Genomic DNA, 8,931 nt, shown 5'->3' with positions numbered 1-8,931 from the left:
GAACAGGAATCAGAGTTTAGCGATTAACGCTTTCGTCGATTCAGGTGCCGATGGCAGCTTTATTGATTCCGACGTGGTGGAACAGCTGGGGCTTCCCAAGGAGCGATTACCGGAAGCCATTGAAGCTACCACTCTGAACGGCAGTAGTCTGGCACGTATCACGATGAGGACTGAACCGGTTAAGATGCTGTTGTCAGGGAATCATTCTGAGGTTATCTCATTCTTCATTCTGCCTTCTCCCCATGTTCCTCTGGTCCTTGGTTACCCCTGGCTGAAAGAACACAATCCCACATTCGATTGGGTGACTGGCAAGGTAACTAGTTGGAGCATTGATTGTCATGCTAACTGCCTCAAGACTGCCTGTTCCCATTCTGTTCCCAGTCAGGTCATTGAGGCTAACCCCCCAGATTTGTCCCTGGTTCCCGAAACATATCACGATTTGGGGGAAGTGTTCAGTAAGCAGAGGGCTCTGTCACTCCCTCCCCACCGACCATATGATTGTGCCATAAACCTGTTCCCTGGAGCTGCCTATCCCAAGGGACAGTTATACAGCATCTCCCGACCTGAACGTGAGGCTTTGGAGACCTACATAAAGGAGTCCCTAGCTGCTGGTCTCATTCGTCCCTCGTCATCACCCCTGGGGGCAGGATTCTTCTTTGTGAGTAAAAAGGATGGCTCTCTTCGACCTTGTATTGATTATCGGGGGTTGAATGATATCACAGTCAAGAACAAGTATCCCCTGCCCTTGATGAGCTCTGCTTTCGACTCCTTACAGGGTGCTACTGTGTTCACCAAGCTGGACCTACGCAATGCGTATCATCTGGTCCGGATCAGAGAGGGGGACGAGTGGTTGACTGGTTTCAAAACACCGATGGGTCATTTCGAGTATCAGGTGATGCCGTTTGGACTGACCAATGCCCCAGCAGTGTTCCAGAGTATGGTGAATGACGTCCTGAGAGATATGATCAGTCTTTTTGTGTTCGTTTACCTGGATGACATTCTTATCTTCTCTAAGGAGCTTTCCAGCCACGTCCAGCATGTCAAGCAGGTTCTGCAGCGATTGTTGGAGAATCGCCTGTTTGTGAAGGCCGAGAAGTGTGAATTTCACGCCCACACTACATCCTTCCTCGGGTACATCATCTCCAGGGGAGAGATTAGGATGGACCAAGAGAAGGTTAGGCGGTTCTGGATTGGGCCCAGCCCGGTACGAGATTGCAGCTCCAGAGGTTTCTGGGGTTTGCGAATTTCTATCGTAGATTTATCCGTGATTACAGCCGTGTGGCCGCTCCTTTAACTGCCCTGACTTCTAGTACCAGAACCTTCAGTTGGAATCCTGAGGCGGACCGAGCATTTCTGGATTTGAAGAGGCGATTCACCAACGCTCCAATTCTCTCTCAACCTGACACTGCCTGTCAGTTTGTCGTTGAAGTGGATGCGTCTGATGTGGGGGTTGGCGCCATCCTGTCCCAGCGATGCTCCACTGACGGTAAACTCCATCCCTGTGCCTACTACTCTCGTCGTCTTTCGTCTGCGGAGAGGAACTACGATGTGGGTAACCGGGAGCTCCTCGCGGTGAAACTTTCCTTGCAGGAGTGGCGCCACTGGTTGGAGGGGGCAGAGCAACCGTTTGTTGTCTGGACTGACCACAAGAATCTTGCTTACGTGCAATCGGCTAAACGTCTCAACTCCCGTCAGGCCAGGTGGTCGTTGTTTTTTGGACGCTTTAATTTTTCCTTGACGTTCCGACCGGGGTCTAAGAACGGCAAGGCGGACGCCTTGTCCCGGATGTTCTCCAAGACGGAGGAGAGTGGGGCCAAGACTGAGACGATTCTTCCCCAGAACCTTGTCGTGGGAGCCGTTATGTGGAGGATTGAGGAGGAGGTTATGGCGGCCCTTCGGACGCAGCCCGGCCCCGGTAACGGTCCACCCGGTCGGTTGTTTGTGCCTGAGTCGGTCCGTTCGGCTGTCCTCCAATGGTCCCACACAAGCAAAATGGCTTGTCACCCTGGCGTGGCTCGGACGATGGCGCTTCTACGCAGACGATTTTGGTGGCCTGCCATGGGAGAGGATACTTGGAGGTTTGTTGCTGCCTGTCCAGTTTGTGCACAGAACAAGAGTGCCAATCGGCCCAGCTCTGGACTTCTTCACCCCCTACCGATCCCCCGGCGACCATGGTCGCATCTGGCCCTGGACTTTGTCACTGGGTTGCCCTCTTCTGAGGGGAACACGGTCATTCTGACTATTGTGGACAGATTCAGCAAGTTCGCCCACTTTGTGCCCATCTCCAAGCTTCCCTCTTCCTCTGAGACGTCCAAGATCCTGCTTAGGGAGGTTTTCAGGGTCCACGGATTGCCCAGTGACATAGTTTCCGACCGTGGCCCTCAGTTCACCTCTGCTGTCTGGAAATCCTTCTGTTTGGCCATTGGAGCTACAGTCAGTCTCACATCTGGATTTCACCCCCAATCTAATGGACAGGCGGAGAGAGCCAACCAGAAGATGGAATCCACGCTGCGCTGCCTTGTTTCCTCCAACCCCACCTCTTGGGTCTCTCAGTTGCCTTGGGTTGAGTATGCCCACAATACTCTCCCTACTTCTGCCACTGGGATGTCTCCCTTCCAGTGCCTATACGGCTACCAACCCCCCTTGTTTCCTTCTCAGGAGAAGGATCTCTCGGTTCCCTCTGTCCAGGCCCACATTCATCGTTGCCACCGGACCTGGCATCGGGCCAGAAAGGCCCTCCTTAGAGTTTCTGACCGGTATCAGCTCCAGGCGAATCGTCGCCGTATTCCAGCCCCCGCTTATGCCATCGGAGATAGGGTCTGGTTGGCTACACGGGACATTCCTCTGCAGACTGAGTCAAGGAAACTGTCGCTGAGGTTCATTGGTCCGTTTGTGGTGGAGAGAGTGATTAATCCTGTTGTGGTTCGACTCAAGTTGCCTAGTACGCTCAGAGTCCATCCCACCTTCCATGTCTCCTGCCTCAAGCCTGTTCTCCTCAGCCCTCTGATGCCGCCTCCTCCTCCTCCTCCTCGGATGATCGGAGGAGGTCCTGTCTACACGGTGCGCCGCATCATGGATTCCAGACGGCGGGGCCGGGGTTTCCAGTATCTCGTGGACTGGGAGGGGTATGGTCCTGAGGAGAGGAGTTGGATTCCTCGGCGTCAGATCCTTGATGCTGACCTCCTCGATTACCCGCACCTGCTTCTCATCAGCTTCGGCACACCTGGTCCTGATCATCACCCCTTCATAAGCTCTGACCTGAAATCCATTCCCTGCCGGATCGTTAGCCATGAACAGTATGTTTTGTCAGCGTATCAGCCTCTGAGTTACTAGCGTTAGTTTTGTTGTTTTGCACCTTGTTGGCCTGCCGTGTACTTACCTCCGGTTTTTTTTTCTGTCTACAGTCATTCTCCCGGGACCTTCACCCAACCCCTGCCTGGTTGTCGGCGGCTGCCGTGCCATCATTGGATCTGTCACTTCACCTCCACCAACTCATCTCCGCCGCCCGCTCCGTCTCCTGGATTACTCTGCATCTTTTTGAATCTGTTAATAAATACTCACCTTCGTTCAACTCACCTCGTCCTGGTCTGCTTCTGGGTTCTGTCGTAGTGAACCGTGACATATCTAGTCCTACTACCATTCATTATTCAACTTCACTCCTTTCTTCCACTCTTCTCAATGCCTCCGGATAGGAGACATTCTGGACAGCCATTATTCTTGCCACCTCAGTCTCCTTCCCTCTAGGGACACTTCGGGTGCATGTTCACCACCACAATTGCAGTATTTACGCTCAGCTGGCATATAATACTCCTCCCGTCTACATACACTTGACACATGACTAAATCATTTACATTTATCGCACTGCATGGGTTTGGGCACGAAGGCTCTCAGTTGACATGCCATCTGATTCAAACAGATCACCGCTTCCGCCATTTCCCCGTCAACGACAATCATGGCTGCCTGCTTGCAGCTATTACATTCCACCCCTTGCCACTCCTGTCATTTAAATCTTAGGCGTTGCAAGGAGTGTAATGTTAGCTAAAACTGGTTCCCAGACTAAAGAGAGGCAGGCTCTGGCTGTGCACATGATAGAATGGTGAAATGCAACAAAAACCCTGTATGTTCTGTGTCAAAAGCAAAAACAACTTGAATGGAACCATTTGCTTCTGCATTGAAGAAGACATTTATATTTTCCATTAGAGGAAAAAATATTTAATATATTCTATAATATAATAAAATACACTCAACAAAAATATAAACGCAACATGTAAAGTGTTGGACCCATGTTTCATGAGCTGAAATAAAAGATCCCAGAATTTTTCAATTTGCACAAAAAGCTTATTTCTCTCAAATGTTGGGCACACATTTGTTTACATCCCTGTTAGTGAGCATTTCTCCTTTGCCAAGATAATCCATCCAACTGACAAGTGTGGCATATCAATAAGCTGATTAGACAGCATGACAATTACACAGGTGCACCTTTTGCTGGGGATAATAAAAGTCCACTCTAAAATGTGCACAATGCCACAGATGTCTCAAGTTTTGAAGGAGCGTGCAATTGGTATTCTGACTGCAGGAATGTCCACCCGAGCTGTTGCCAGAGAATTGAATATTACTTTCTCTACCATAAGCCGCTTCCAACGTTGTTTTAGAGAATTTGGCAGTATGTCCAACCGGCCTCACAACAGCAGACCACGTGTATGGCGTTGTGTGGGCGAGCGGTTTGCTGTGAACAGAGTGCCCCATGGTGGCGGTGGGGTTATGGTATGGGCAGCCATAAGCTACGGACAACAAACACATTTGCATTTTATCGATGGCAATTTGAATGCACAGAGATACCGTGACGAGATCCTGAGGCCCATTGTCGTGCCATTCATCCGCCGCCATCACCTCATGTTTCAGCATGATAATGCATGGCCCCATGTCACAAGGATCTGTACAGAATTCCTGGAAGCTGAAAGTGTCCCAGTTCTGCCATGGCTTGCATACTCACCAGACATGTCACCCATTGAGCATGTTTGAGATGCTCTGGATCGACTGATTTCCTTTAATAAACTGTAACTCAGTAAAATCTTTGAAATTGTTGCATGTGTCACGCCTACTCCCGCTCCCCTGCTCCAGTGCTCGACGTCACCGGTCTACTAACCACCGGTCTGGCAACCATTATTACGCATACCTGCTCACCTCATCATTACCTTGATTACGCTCCCTTTATTTAGCCCTCAGTAGCCTCAGTCATCAGGCAGTTTTGGTTTTGTCAAGTTCAGTACGATTCTCCTGTTTTGTTGATCTGCCTTTTTCTTATTATTAAACTCACCTTCTGCACCTGCTTCCTGACTCCCAGCGTATACGTTACAGAATACTGCCTCCCTATATGGAAGCAGCAGAAGAGAAAGACATCTCCCAGACGGTCGGCGAACCGGGATGCCTACTCCGCCAACACCGTGATCAGCTGGCGGAACTGGGTGCGGCTTTGGATGAGGTCCTCCGCGTCCTCCACCGCCTCGACGCCACCCGAGAGGATTCACCTCCAAATAGCGGAGGGCCTCCTACCACGAGTCGTCCCAGCGAGCCAGCCCCAAAGCCTACCCAGCCGTCCGCCCAGGGAAGCGATGCCAGACTGTATCTCCCGGACAAGTATGACGGGACTCCATCCAAATGCCGTGGCTTCCTACTCCAGTGCTCCCTCTATTTCGCCCATCAGACGGGAGCCCCCACCACCGAGAGGTTTGAGGTTGCCTCGGTCATTTCCCTGCTGACCGGGCGGGCGTTAGAATGGGCTACAGCCGTCTGGGAGAGAGGAGAGGAAGAGCTGGGTTTCTACGAGAGGTTCATGGCTCTGTACAGGGCGGTCTTCGACCATCCACCGGAGGGCAGAGAGGGGGGTGAGCGACTATTCTAACTTCGGCAGGGTGCCAAGACCGCTGCGGAGTATGCCCTCACCTTCCAGACTTTGGCAGCCTCCAGAGGATGGAATGAGCCGGCGCTCCGCACCCTATTCCGAAAAGGACTGCGCGAGGAGGTCCAGACGGAGTTCCAGCAGGTCTTCCGGCACTATGGTCTTCCGGGGGACATCGTCTCTGACGTGGCCCCCAATTCACTTTGCGGGTATGGAGAGTCTTCATGGAGAAGCTGGGGGCCACGGCCAGCCTGACATCCGGGTACCGGCCTCAGTCCAACGGGCAGGTGGAGAGGATTAACCAGGAGCTGGGAAGGTTCCTTAGGAGTCACTGCCAGGACCGGCAGGGGGAGTGGGCCTGGTACCTTTGCTGGGCGGAGTACGGCCAGAACTCACTTCGTCACTCCTACACTGGGCTGACTCCCTTCCAGTGCGTCCTGAGATATCAGCCGGCCCTGGCCCCGTGGACCTCGAGCCAGACCAAAGCCCCTGCGGTGGACGAGTGGTTCCGGCACTCAGAGGAGGTTTGGAATGCTGCCCACGTGAGGCTCCAGTGCGCCGTCTGCCGCAAGAAGGAGCAGGCGGACCGCCACAGCAGTGAGGCTCCCATGTTCCATCCTGGTGATTGCGTCTGGCTCTCCACCAGGAACCTCCCATTCCGCCTGCCCTGTCGGAAGCTGAGCCCCCGGTTTATGGGGCTCTTCAAGGTCCTCCGGAGGATCAACGTGGGAACACATTGTTTACAACTCCCCATCAACTACCGGATCCCAACCTCTTTTCATGTTTCTCTCCTCAAACCGGTGGTTCCTGGTCCCCTGGCTGGTGCCGTCACCGCGACACCCCAACAACTGCCCTGGACATTGATGGGAGCCCTGCCTATGCCGTCAGGTCCCTCCTGGACTCCCGACGTCATGGAGGTCGGCTCCAGTACCTGGTGGACTGGGAGGGGTACGGCCCAGAGGAGCGTTGTTGGGTCCAGGGGGCCGACATCCTGCAACCCAACATCGTCCGGGATTTGCATCTCCGCTCCCCGCCCTCGGGGCCGGCAACGTCCTGGAGCTGCCTGTCGGGGGGGGTTTGGGTACTGTCACGCCTATCCCCCTCCCCCGCTCCAGCTCTCGATGTCACCTGTCTACTAACCACCGGTCTGGCAACCATCATTACGCACACCTGCTCCCCATCGTTACGCACACCTGGACTTCATCATCACCTTGATTACTCTCCCTTTATTTAGCCCTCAGTAGCCTCAGTCATCAGGCAGTATTGGTTTTGTCACGTCCAGTACAATCCTCCTGTTTTGTTGATCTGCCTTTTTCTTCTTATTAAACTCACCTTCTGCACCTGCTTCCTGACTCGCAGCATATACGTAAAAGCATGTTGCATTTATATTTTTGTTCAGTATAGAATAGATATGTTATATGTGTTGGAGCACAAACTATAGGACTGAACACAAGAAGTTGCAGAATAGTCCTCTTCGCATAGTCATCAATGCATGGTCTACACAGTATGCCACAAAGTAAACAATACAGTCATTACACAATATGCAAGTGAGTATTAGGCCTACACACTATTCCATGTGTATTCTCTGTATCTCTAGGCAATGTGTTGGTGGACTCCATATATCACCCTGACCATGATTCCACCAGAAGTACTGTCATGTAGGCCTATCTGTTTGTTTTCCGGTTCCAAAAACAGGCTGACAGCAAACATACAAAATACTAACTACTACTGAAAACAACAATGAAACAGGGAGAACACTTCTCAAGCACCTGTACATACGTTCTCAAGCACCTGTACATACGTCTCGCGATCAGACACTGATTAGCACTGTTTGGCATCGAGAAACTAGCAGAGAAAACAGAGCAAGGGAACACAGGGAAGTGAGGGCATAAATACACAGGTGAACAGGTAGACACAGGTGATACCAATAGGATGATGATTAGTCCAGACTGTGAGTGAGGAGGTGCCTCAGGTTGTCAGAGGATGACACCTAGTGTGTCTCTCTGGAACTGCGACCTCCTCCTGTAACACTTATCCAGAGTGACTTACAGTATCAGGTCTCTATCTCCAGCTTGGTAACCATAACACTGGCATTTCTTACTCCTTTTTCATATAACCTAATCTCTTCTCCATTCGCTAGGGCTTCTAATTTCTTTCCTGAGCCATATGCAACCTCTATGCCCTCTCCCCTGCCAATGTAGTAGGCCCTAGTTGTCACGTTAACTTCCTGCATATCTGCCAGTAGAGCTCAGCTACGTCAGTTCCATTTCCTGTCAGTTCCCATAGAAACCACGTTGCTATACTTCTATTTGCCACCACATTAATCTCTTAGTTTTAATAACTCATCAGCCAATACAGTTCCATTAGGACATGTGGAGTTTGTCACGACTTCCGCCGAAGTTGGTGCCTCTCCTTGTGCGGGCGGCTATCGGCGGTTGTCGTCACCGGCTTTCTAGCTGCCACCGATCTGCATTTCTGTTTTCCATTGGTTTTGTCTGGTTCCCATTGTATGATGATTATTTCCCTATTTAACCCTCTGGTTCCCACATGGTTTTGTGCGTGTTTGTTCATTGTGTTGTGTCATACACTTTTGTGAGCTGGTGTGTTTCCCTGCGTGGAAATTAGTGTTTGTTTTTTCTAAGTAAAGTACGTTGTGTACTCAGTTCTGTGTCCTGCGCCTGACTCCGTCCTACCACTGCACATTTGACACCTGACAGAAACATGCACCTAATATGGAGTCAGCAGGTGCAGCCAGTCCTCCGGTACCCGTGGAGGAGCGCGTCCAGCAGCACGCGACGATACTCCAGAATCTGGGCACTGCGATGGATCGTGTGTTGCAGACCATGGAGCGATGGGAGAGAGGGGGTTTTCCCACAACCCCAGCAACTTCAAGGCAACCCACACCGATGTCCACCCCTCCTTCACCTGGACCCAGTGGGATTCGGCTCTCGCTCCCGAGGGCATATGATGGGACGGCTGCCGGGTGCCAGGGGTTCCTGCTCCAGGTGGAGCTCTACCTGGCGACCATCCAC

This window comes from Coregonus clupeaformis, chromosome 11 (assembly GCF_020615455.1).
Source record: "Coregonus clupeaformis isolate EN_2021a chromosome 11, ASM2061545v1, whole genome shotgun sequence".
Lineage (NCBI taxonomy): Eukaryota > Metazoa > Chordata > Actinopteri > Salmoniformes > Salmonidae > Coregonus > Coregonus clupeaformis.
This window is presented reverse-complemented; position numbering follows the sequence as displayed.